Source organism: Zalophus californianus, chromosome 2, assembly GCF_009762305.2.
Source record: "Zalophus californianus isolate mZalCal1 chromosome 2, mZalCal1.pri.v2, whole genome shotgun sequence".
In the NCBI taxonomy this organism is placed as follows: Eukaryota; Metazoa; Chordata; class Mammalia; order Carnivora; family Otariidae; genus Zalophus; species Zalophus californianus.
Window position 1 is genome coordinate 181,011,349 of NC_045596.1, and position 12,981 is coordinate 181,024,329.

Genomic DNA, 12,981 nt, shown 5'->3' on the forward strand with positions numbered 1-12,981 from the left:
TTATGAGAAACAATCATGCTGTTTTCCATATTGGCTGCACAATTTTACATTCCCACCAGCAATTTCCTAGAAAAAAATTATGAGTATAGATGAACAGCAGAGTAGAATATGATAGATATTTCAAAAGAAGTACAAATAAAATATAGAGAATATAACATAATGTTTTCCAAGTGTGGAAAATGTGTCATCTGGAATTACTTGTTTAAATGCATTTTTCTTCCATACTACAGATAGAAGATGAATTTCTGAGACACGATCTGGTAATGTTCATTTTATGTATGCCTACATTCTAAGAATCACTTGTCAAAGGAAGAAGATGTGTTCAGTCTTGGGTTTAAAAGCAGGTCTTATGAAACCGAGCTTGTCCATAGCCTAAGTACCCAGTAGAGAGAGAGAATAATTGAGTATATGAGTTTCCCAGACAGGAAGAAATGGAAGGTGTCTTAAATATAAGTTGTAGAGTTATTCTTGAAGGGCAAGATGCCTACTTAACCTATCTTTCCTTTAATTTACTATAATAAACTTCTTAGAAGAAGACATGAATGAGATGAGTTATTAAAAGAAGTAAAAGTAACTTGTTGAATGATGAGCTACTTAAAGTATATCTGGAATAATGGTGGGAAGAATGCTGCACGTACTGGTTATTGACAAAAAGAAAGTTTTCTTGACTGTAACAAAACAGGTTTGAAAGAAATGGCACAGTGGTTACTAATTGGAGTTAATAAATTAATAAGAGTGCTTTAAGAAAAGGGGAATTATAATAAACATAGTGACCAATTTCTGAATTTGTCACCATTATTTAATGCCATTTCCAAATACAGGACACTTGAACAAAATGGGTTTGAACTACCTGGGTCCACTTACATGCAGATTTTTCTTGATAAATACAGTACAGCATTGTAAATGTATCTTAACTTCCTTATTATTTTAATAACATTTTCTTTTCTCTAGCTTACTTTATTATAAGAATAATGTATATAATACAAATCACATACAAAATACGTGTTAACCAACCATTTATGTTATAGTAAGGCTTCTGTCAAAAGTAGCATATTAATAATTCAGATTTGGGCTGGAGTCAAAAATTACACACAAATTTTTTACTGCATGTGTGGGAGGATGCGTACCCCAAACCCATGTTGTTCAAGGGTCAACTGTAAAAGGAATATGAACACTAGTGTTGTGTTTTTATTTATTTTCTCCTCATGTCCAGTGCATGGCTGGTCTTACACTCATATTTTATATTTTCTAAGTGCCACGCACTTTAGAAGGTGTTCTACAGTATTTCACAAAGTTCTAAAGAATGAACCTAAGGGGAGCCTGGGTGGCTCAGATGGTTAAGCATCTGCCTTCAGCTCAGGTCATGATCCCAGGGTACCGGGATCGAGTCCCGCCATTGGTCTCCCTGCTAGGCAGGGAGCCTGCTTCTCCCCCTGCCTCTGCCTCTCTCTCTCTCTCTCTCTCTCTCTCTCTCTCTCTCTCTCTGACTCTCATGAATAAATAAATAAAGCATTTTTAAAAAATTTAAAAAAAAAGGATTAACCTAAGTCCTAAGCAAACTACATCTACTCCATTAAAGAGCATACAGTAACTGGAGGAAAAAGAAAAATACCTACCATATTGGTAAAAGCATGCCAATTAATCTTGGAACCATTTAAATAACACAGGTGCGGATTTAGTTTACTTAGGTTTCGGATATACAGCATATGCTGATTTTTAGGTCTAAACACTGTAAGAGCAGCTGCAAAGTGATGAAAGTGATCACATCACGTTAGGCTTAATCAGAGTAGCTCTTGAGACAGTAATGGAGTTGATATGCTGAAAAGAAACAGCTGGCTTTGTTTGGTGTTGTAATTCCCAGCAATATGGATGAAACCCAGCTGCTGATCATTCTGATTAATTACGTATCAAACCACAGTTTTATTTTTTTCTGTAATAGTTGAACATAAAGTTTCCAAGGTTTTTCTGTTTTCTTTTTTAAGAGATTAGGGACAGATGCTTTCCACAGAATTTGATTTTATATGTGAAATTATACAGACGCTGACTTAGGATGTGATGAAACTCACTCCGGCCACGGCATCTGGGTTGCATAGTGGTAAATTTTGACCTTGTCAGGGGAAGACGGTTGAATTATGATTCAGCTCCTGTGAAAAATGATATGTCTCCAATATTAGATTCATTTCCTGTAGACTTGACTATTCCACATTACCAAACCTTGTAAATGTCATCTTTATCCATCATCTTGAGGTATTTTGATGTTGCTTGTATAGTGATTGTGATTTCATTTTCAGTTTTTCTAAAAAGACAGTTATTTCCCTATTAAATCACACTCTACATTTTTATTACAAATCTTTTACAAAGACATATAATATCTCTTTGAAAAATTAATGTTTGTTTAGTTTCCATATAAATTAGGTAATGGATGGGTAATGTGGAGAGTTAGAGAATAAATACTGAACTTAAATTAATATATTTTTCTACAATATAGAAATAAACTATCACTAACTTGTGGATTAATTCATCCCATCAGTGTGTTGTTTTTGCAGAATTTGAAATTACTAAACACCCAGGTTCATAATGACTTCACTAAGGTATAAAGAACACTACACAAGTTTTAAGAGACTCAGTGTTCTCATCTTGGATCAACTAAGTCACTTTTATTACCGTGAATGAGACACAGTTGACCCTTAATGCAGGTTTAAACTGGGCAGGTCCACTTATACATTGGTTCTTTTTTTTGATAAATACAGTACAGTACTGGGGCGCCTGGGTAGCCCAGTCAGTTAAGCGTCTGTCTTCGGCTCAGGTCATGATCTCACAGTCCTAGGATGGAGCCTCTCACTGGGCTCTCTCCGCAGTAGGGAGTCTACTTCTCCCTCTCCCTCTCCCTCTGTGTGCATGCACACTCTCTCTCTCTCTCAAATAAATAAAATCTTTTAAAAAAATACAGTACAGTACTGTAAATATATTTCTCTTCCTCATGATTTTCTTAATAACATTTTCTTTAGCTCACTTTAACAATACACTGTATAATATATGTGACATATAAAATATGGGTTAAACTAGTGTTTATGTTATCAGTAAGGCTTCTGAAGGTCAACAGTAGGCCATTAGTAGTCAAATTTTGGGGGGAGTCAAAAATTATATGTAGATTTTCACCACTACATGAGAGGTTGGTGCCCCGGGCCCCTGCATGGTTCAAAGGTCAACCCTATTCAATTTCAATAGACCTTTCTTTAGTGGTGTACCGAAAAATGTAATCGAAGTATCTGTTTCAAAACTCACTTCTGGTTCAGGTGTTCCATAATGTTATAAGTTTATTATGTTTAATGGACAAAGAGTGTTCATGTTTTCATATCTAAATTTTATGCATAAGCATAGGTAAATTCGGAGTAAATATTTCAATTCATTATTTATTTATTGAGTACCTATTAAATAAAAAAAAACCTGTACCTTACAGAGAATATTAATTCTAGGTGTGGAAAAACTGCAAAATTAGCACAAGATTTTGCAACTCCACATCAGTTGATAGAGTTGATTTCTCCACTGTTGGAATCTGGGCTGGCTTTGTGATATGCTTTGACCTATGATTGCAACTGGGACACTGTGCCAGTTCTGACACTAGGCCTCCAGAAGCCTTGCAGCTTTCACTCTTGCTCTCTTGGAACCCTGAACCTGCCAAGCCAAAGTTACAAGCCAAGTCACCTGTCATCAAGCCAGTTAATTTGCTAGATTTTAAGAGACAGCCAACCAAGCCTGAAAGTAACCTGTAGATGCATGAATGAGCCCAGTGGAGAAGCAGATAAATTATCCAAGTAAGCCCAGACCCCATTTGTCAACCCACAGAATTGTGAGCTCAATAAATGTTGCTTGTTTGAAGCACAAACATCTGAGGCAGTTCATTCTGTGTCAATCAATAACATAGGGTTATTAATTGATTAACCCTGTATAGGGTTAATATTCACTGGGATTTTACCATGTGTCAGACATTATTAGTTTAGGCAAATAAGATAGGTTATCTTATTATTATCCTCACTCTAATCTCTGAAATAAAATTATGTTTACCCTCAGTTTACAGAAGAGGACCACAAAGCCTAGAGTTCACTTAACTTGCCCAAGGTCACAGAGCTAGTACGCTGTGGAGCCATGATTTTCACTTTGTCATTTTGACATCAGTAGCTGAAATATTGGGCAATACTTCTCTGTTCTTAAATAAAACACAGCTGGAGTTTTCTTGTGTGTTATGTCTATAATGATGTAGTTGTCTGCAAACATGAATACCTATATATATATTCATTTATATTATTACCTTCCCCCTTTCTACCCACATGTTCTCCAATCTAAAATATTGGCAAATTTAATGCAGCACTCTTGTCTAGAAGTTGACCATATTGCTACCAGAGTTCCTGTTCTTGAATTCCTTGTTACATGAGTGTTTGAAACAGTATTTTTGCTACTGCTTCCAAAGCTCTGAAGTCAACTAGCTTGTAACTATCTCCTCCAGTTGAGAAAGGTAGATTTATTCCTCATTTTTCAAGTTGTATATCAAGGTACAGTTGAACAGTAATAACAATGGCTGACTGATCACTTAATGCTTTGAAATGATATCATTTGAACTATATATTAGTTAAGGATGAATTATTCTTTTGCGGTCTGGCCTCAGATAATTTTTTTCCTATGTGAATATATATTTTAAATAATAGCAATGGATTTACCAATCATCTCTAGAAATTTTTTTGAATGTTAGGGACTTACTACGCATGTGTATATATGTATATACACATATAGATGCATAAGTATGTATGTCAATTCATACATGTATTTATATATTATATGCACAAAGGTCTTTATTTTAATCCTCTGCTACTAATTAAATAACATTACAAAGACAAGTACTACAAACTGAATAAGTTTATAAAATAAAGAATATTTTTCATATTTAAATGTAATATTTTTCTTAAAATAGTTTCAGAGAAAGATGATTTTCGTTACAAAAAAAATGGAGAAAAATCACAACAATGACCATCAAAAGCAAGGCTGCATTTTTTTGTTGCTAAACAATAAGCAGATTTTATAATTTATTTAATTTTCTTACTAAGCTATTATGCAGCATTGTATGATTTAAACCCACTTAAATAGGCAAAGGTATATGAATGTGCTGAAAATAGGTTAAAATATAATTTTTAAAAGTCATAATCAGAGACAATGAAAGTGAGAGACAAAAAATACTTTGGTCAGTATAAAGATAATCTAACTGACCACATAGTTTTACCAAAGGGAGATTTAGCTATTGCTTTATTCAGAACTATCTACATTGACTAATTAAGTATATGGTACTGCACTGAATTAGTTGTGCAATTTGCAAAACTCTTCTTTATGCTTCATTTGCATTATACTGAAATCCATAAAACACATTTGCATATTTGACCAATAATTATCCTTTGACTATAGCAAATACATTGTTGCAAAAACAAATTAACACAAAAGAAAAACACTGGGTGATATAAATTTAAGGATTTGGAACTGCTTAAAATGAAATTCAGAAATTGTGGGGCGCCTGGGTGGCTCAGTCGTTAAGCGTCTGCCTTCGGCTCAGGTCATGATCCCAGGGTCCTGGGATCGAGCCCCGCATTGGGCTCCCTCCTTGGCGGGAAGCCTGCTTCTCCCTCTCCCACTCCCCCTGCTTGTGTTCCTGCTCTCACTCTCTCTCTCTCCCTCTGTCAAATAAATAAAATCTAAAAAAAAAAATGATAAAAATAAAACAGAATAAGCCTTTGAAAAAAAAAGAAATTCAGAAACTGTAATTTTGCCAAAAGTCTTTTGGTGAAATAATTAAATTTGTCTCTATCTGAACTGACTGGACAGTCTTCTAGACAAAGTGAAATTTGCCAGATAATTTATAACATATTATGCCATCACCAGCTCTTGTGTTAGAGATTGGCTGTTGGGAAGCCATCTGGTGGCAAAATACCTCAGGTCTAAATGAGATTAAAATTATCTCCAAATTTTCTTACAAGAATGTATAGGGGGTCTCTAAATGTTCACACTGAAATGAGCCTATGCGAGTCCTTTCAAGAACAACATTCTAGGGCGCCTGGGTGGCTCAGTTGGTTAAGCGACTGCCTTCGGCTCAGGTCATGATCCTGGAGTCCCGGGATCGAGTCCCGCATTGGGCTCCCTGCTCAGCGGGGAGTCTGCTTCTCCCTCTGACCCTCTTCACTCTCGTGCTCTCTGTCTCTCATTCTCTCTCTCTCTCAAATAAATAAATAAAATCTTTAAAAAAAAAAAGAACAACATTCTAATTACCTTTCTATTCCCTCTCCCACACACATACACACAAAAAAGGAATTTTAGCCAAAGAGGTGAGGCCAAGCCATCTTTCTATTGATAGTGGGAAACATATTTGGATTCAGAAAATAACAAATGTAAAACATTGTGCAAAAGTGGAAGTCTTTATTCCCAGTTTTACCTGGTGCACCATGACTATATACTGATCAAAGATGGGACATGGCAGCAGATGACTTCTAATGAAGGCCTCTTCTCCTCTGGGGCCTCCTTCCAAATGGACTCTCATCATTTATTCATCTACTTTGAACTTCACAGCATACCACTGACTGACAAACTACAGAACTGACTCCAAAAAAGAACCACCCAGAAAAGCCCTTCCCAATTTCCTGCATATAATGCCAAGATAGCATGTTCTAATTTTCAGATAATTTTTGTGCTGTAGTAGTAACTGAAACAGAAAATGTTTTGCTGTATTTAAAAAAATATTTTAGTCTGGCTCCATTCCAATGAAAATCATAGATATTGTAAGCTCTTCAATATAGAATATACCACCCACATGTTAATGGATAATAACTCTGGTTATAAACACTTCATTTTAAATAACTCTGTATTCTTATCTCTTTATAACTTAATATTTGAATGAAGTAATATTTACTCAGCTTTTTATAAATTTAGAGTTCCATGGTTTAATGTACATTGAGATTTTCTAATATAATTTGTTATATTATATATCCATGCTTTCAGGTTATATTCCTTTAAGGTTATAAAAAAGCAATTAACATAATTACCAAAAAGGGATGATCAAGCAGAAGTTAGCAACAGAGTAGGAGGACCCTAGGCTAGCCTCAGCCCACGAATACAACTGGATAACTATCAGATCATCTTAAATGACCCAGAAATCAACTTGAAGACTGGAAGAACACTCTACAACTAAAGGTAGAGAAAAGGCCACACTGAAGGAGGTAGAAAGTGCAGAGATGCAGCTTGGGAGAGAAAGAGATCTTGGCCACTAAGGTGAGGAAAAGATGGTCATGGAGAAGAGCAAGAGACAGACTAGCACAGAGGGGAGCACATGGAAAAAACTAACCCTATAACAACTGGCTTGGAAAGCAAGTGGGCTGAATTTTGTGAGTTCTTATAACTAGTGGGGCTTAAAGGCTGAGTTTTGAGGGTCAGCATGCTTGGCTTGGATAGAACACGGAGGGCATTGGGGCTGTTCTGTTCTTGGAGAAAATGCAGGGCAAACATCCCACACACATAGAGCATGGACACAGCAATTTGAAGAGTGCCTGGGGAAAATGAAGTAGGAAAGTTATTTGCTTATCTCACAGTGCATCCCAGAGAGACAGCATTCACAGAGAGACCTCTCTGGGAACAAAGGAACTTGCAGGTACCATTTCCCTCCCCTGCCCCTCAGCCTAAACACAGAGCCACCTGCAGGAACCAGGGCAGTGCTGACACTCACTACCTAACTTGCTTACACCAAGCCCCACCACCCCTAGTAATGCTTGCCTCAGTCCCAGCAGAGTGGGTCTCCTCCCCCAGAAGACTGGTCCAAACCCCTGCAACACTGTGTCTCCCAACCCAGGAGTTTTTCAGAGCCTTGGTTCCAGCAGTGATGGTGATAGGTCACATTTCACAAGCTGACCAGAGCATACCTAGTTAAAACTTGCCACTTTCAGGCCAGGGACCAAACGCTGCATACAATCAACAAAAAGAGGCTCTGTAGACAACTAGCCTGGGGATAAAGCATCCAGGACACACAAGCAGATTGCATGCAGCACACACTGGAGGCAATCTCTAAAGCACCAGACCCTGGGGAACAGAGGTCACTACACAATAGGGCATTACAGGACTTCTTCTTCATAAGGTCATTACCCTTAAGAACAAGATATGTAGCTGACTTTCCTAACACATAGAAACAGACACAGAGATTTAGATAAAATGAAAAGACAGAGAAATTTGTCCCAGATGAAAAAACATTGTCGTCACACACTGAAATAAAATTTTCAGACAATGATCTGAGTGGCCATGTAGGACTGCCTCTGCAAGGGAGAGCAGCAGCAGCTGAATTTTTCACATAGCTTTTATTTTATTTCTTATCAGAAAAGTAAGGTCAGATGCATCAAAGCATGGGAAAGGAGTACAAAGGGATGGCAGCTATCCTGAAGCCATAAAGCAGGCTTGCACCCTCCCCTACGTGCTGGCTCTCAGGGAGGCAGTCATGGGATAAGGGAGCCACAGGATGTTTGTGCTAGCAATCGCCGGGTGCAGGAAGGGGGACTGAGGGTTACATTCTTTCATAGCTCTAAAGCTATGCCCTGCCCCAGGGGATCATGGGATCATGTTCACACCAGGCTACTACATTCAATAGCCCAAGAACAGGAATGCTGCTGACGTTTCAGCTGCCTCCACAGTCACCCTTAGGGCTTACAATACATTCTAAGAATAACTCCACAAATAGGACAAAGCCACGGTTGGAAATCTAACTGAAACACAAATAAGTAACATGCCTGATGGAGTATTTAAAGCAATGATCATAAAACTACTCATTGGAATTGAGAGAGTGGAAGACATTGGTAGACACTTAACACAGAAGTAAAAATGAACCAATCAGAGATGAAGAATGCAATAAATGAGATTAGAAACATGCTTATGCAATGAACAGCAGGCTGAAAGAAGCAGAGCAAATTAATGACCTAGAAGACAGAGTAATGGAAAGTAATCAAGCTGATTAAAAGAGAGAAAAAAGAATTATGGAAAACATGAATAGACTTAGAAAACTCAGTGACTCCATCAAACATAATAATATTTATATTATAGGAAACTCAGAAGAAGAAGAGAGAGGAAAGGGGGCAGAAAATTTATTTGAAGATATAATAGCTGAAAACTTCCCCAATCCGGAGAAGGAAACAGATATCCAGATCCAGGAGGCACAGAGAACTTCCAACAAAATGAACAAAAGCAAATCCACACCAAGACGTGTTGGAATTAAATTGGCAAAATATAGTAAAGAAAAAAATTAGCACCAAGACAAAAGAAGAGAGTAAATACAAGAGGAACCTCATAAGGCTATCAGATAATTTTTCAGCAGAAACTTTCCAAGCCAGAAGAGAGTAGCATGATATATTGAAAGTGCTGAATGGTAAAAATCTGTAGCCAAGAATACTATGTCCAGCAAGGTTATCATTCAGAATAGAAGGAGAGGTAACAAGCTTCCCAGACAAACAAAAACCAGAGGAGTTCATGACCACTAAAGCAGTCCTGCAAGAAATAGTACAGAACACTCTTTAAGTGGAAAGGAAAGACCAAAGTGACAGTATCAAGTTAGGAAACACAAAAGCAGTAAAATGAATATTTCTGGGGGCACCTGGGTGGCTCAGTTGGGTAAGTGTCCAACTCATGATTTCAGCTCAGGTCGTGATCTCATGGGTCATGGGATCGAGTCCTGTGTCAGGCTCCAGTGCGGAGTCTGCTTGAGGTTCTCTCTCCCTCTCCCTCTGCTCCTCTCCCCTCTCTCTCTCTCTAAAAAACAAAAAAAAAAAAACCAAAAAAAAAAACAAACTTAAAAATGAATATTTCTGTAAAAAATCAGTTTAGGAACTCACAAGATAAAAGGATATAAAATAAGATACCACATACCTAAAATATGGGGAGGAAAGGAGTAAAGAATAGGTTCAAACTTAAATGACCATCAACTTAATATAGGCTGTTATATGAAGAAGGTGTTATGTACAAACCTAATGGTAACCACAAATCAAAACTCACAAAATAAAAGGATATAAAATATGACACCATATACCTAAAACATGGAGAGGAGAGGAGTAAAGAATCAGTTCAAACATAAATGATGATTAATTTAATATAGACTGCTATATGCAGAAGATGTTAAATACACACCCACAAATCAAAAACCACAAATAAATATGCAAAGAATAGAGAGAAAGAAATCCAAACATATCACCAAAGAAAACTAGCAAACCATGAAAGAGAGAAAAACAAGAAAGGATCAGAGAAAATCTTCAGAAACAACAAGAAAACAAGTAATAAGATAGCAATAAATACATATCTATCAATAATTATTTTGAATGTAAATGGACTAAATGTTCTAATCAAAAGACATGGGTGACAGAATAGATAAAAAACCAAGACCCATCCACATGCTGCCTACAAGAGACATTTTAGACCTAAAGACACCCACAGATTGAAAGTGAGGGGATGGAGGAACATCTATCATGAAAATGAATGTCAAAAGAAAGCCAGAGTAGCAATTCTTATATCAGACAAAATAGATGTTAAAACAAAGACTGTAACAAGAGAAAAAGGACACTATGTAAAAATAAAGGGCACAATCCAACAAGAAGATATAAAAATTGTAATATTTATGCACCCAATATGGGAGTTGGTTAATAACAAGCATAAAGGAACTGACTGATAATAATACAATAATAGTAGTGGACTTTAACACCCTACTTACATCCATGGACAGATCATCTAAACAAAAATATCAACAAGGAAACAAAGGTTTTGAGTAACACATTGGACCAGATGGGTTTAACAGATATATTCAGAACATTCCATTCTAAAACAGTAAAGTACACATTCTTTTCAAGAGCACATGGAACATTCTACAGAATAGATCATATATTAGGTCACAAAACAAGCCTCAACAAATTCAAGGAGGTCAAAATCTTACCATGCACCTTTTTTTGACCACAACACTATGAAACTTGAAGTCAACCATAAAAAAAATCTGGAAAACCCACAAATGCATAAGGTTAAATAACACGCTACTAAATAAATTAATGGGCCAACCAGGAAATAAAAGAAGAAATAAAAAAAGTACATGGAAACAAATGAATATGAAACACAATGGTCTGAAGCCACTAGGCTGCAGCAAAAGCAGTTCTAAGAGGGAAGTTTATAGCAATACAGACCTACCTCAAGAAGCAAGAAAAATCCCAAATAAACAACCTAAACTTGTACCTAAAGGAGCTAGAGAAGAAACAACAAACAAAACCTAAAATCAACACAGGGAAGCAAATAATAAAGATGAGAGCAGAAATAAATGATATAGAAACTAAAAAAACAACCCCCCCAAAAAAAAACAAAACCCTCCAAAAAAACCAATAGGACAGATTAATGAAACCAGGAGATGGTTCTTTGAAAAAAATCAGTAAAATTGATAAACCACTAGCCAGACTTATCAAGAAAAAAAGAGAAAAAAACTCAAATAAATAAAATCACAAATAAGTGGAGAAATAACAACGAACACTACAGAAATACACTTATAAAAGAATATTATAAAAAATTAGATGCCAACAAATTGGACAACCCAGAGGAAATGGATGAATTCCTAGAAACATATAAACTACCAAAACTGAATAGGAAGAAATAGAAAATTTGAACAGACTGATAGCCAGTAAAGAAATTGAATCAGTAATCAAAAACTCCCAAGAAACAAAAGTCCAGGGCCAAATGTCTTCACTGCTTAATCTACCAAATATTTAAAGAGTTAATACCTATTTTTCTCAAAGTATTCCAAAAAATAGAAAAGGAAGAAAAACTTTCAAATACATTCTATGAAGCCAGCATCACCCTTAGGCCAAAACCAGATAAAGACACCACCAAAAAAAAAAAAGAATTACAGACCAATATCTCTGATATAAATGATGCAAAAATCCTCAACACAATACTAACAAACTGAATCCAACAATAAATTTAAAAAGTCATTCACCAGGGGCACCTAGGTGATGCAGTTGGTTAAGTGTGTGACTCTTGGTTTTGACTCAGGTAAAGATCTGAGGGTTGTAAGATCAAGCCCCGCATTGGGCTCTGTGTTGGGCATGGAGCCTGCTTAAGAATCTTTCTCTCTCTTTCTCTCAAAAAAAAAAAAAAAAAAAAAAGCCCATTCACCATGATCAAGTGGGACTTACTCCTGGAGTAAGTGTGGTTCAATATTTGCAAATCAATCAATGTGATACATCACATCAGTAAGAGAAAGGATAAGAACTGTATCATTTCAGTAGAAGCAGAAAAAGCATTTGACAAAGTACAACAACCATTCATGATAAAAACCTCAACAAAGTTGGTTTATAGGGAACATACCTCAACATAATACAGGCCATATATGAAAAGCCTACAGCTAACATCATCCTCAGTGGGAAAAACTGAGAGCTTTTCTCCTAAGGTCAGGAACAACACAAGGATGTCAACTCTCACCATTTCTATTCAACATAGTACTAGAAGTCCTAGGCACAGCAACCAGACAAGAAAAGGAAATAAAAGGTAGCCAATTGGTAAGGAAGAATTAAAACTTTCATCATTTACAGATGACATGATACTGTATATCGAAAACTGGAAACACCCCACTAAAAAACTGCTGAAACTGATAAATTCAGTGAAGTCACAGGATACAAAATCAATGTACAGAAATCTGTTGCATATATCTATACACCATAATGAAGCAGTAAAAAGAGAAATGAAGAAAACAGTCTCGTTTAAAATTGCACCAAAAATAATAAGATACCTAGCAATAAACCTAACCAAAGAGATGAAAGACTTGTACTCTGAAAACTATAAATCACTGATGAAAGTAATTGAGATCAAACAAAGAAATAGAAAGATACTCTATGCTCATGGATTGCAAGAACAAATATTGTTAATGTGTCTATATTCCCCAAAGCAATCTAC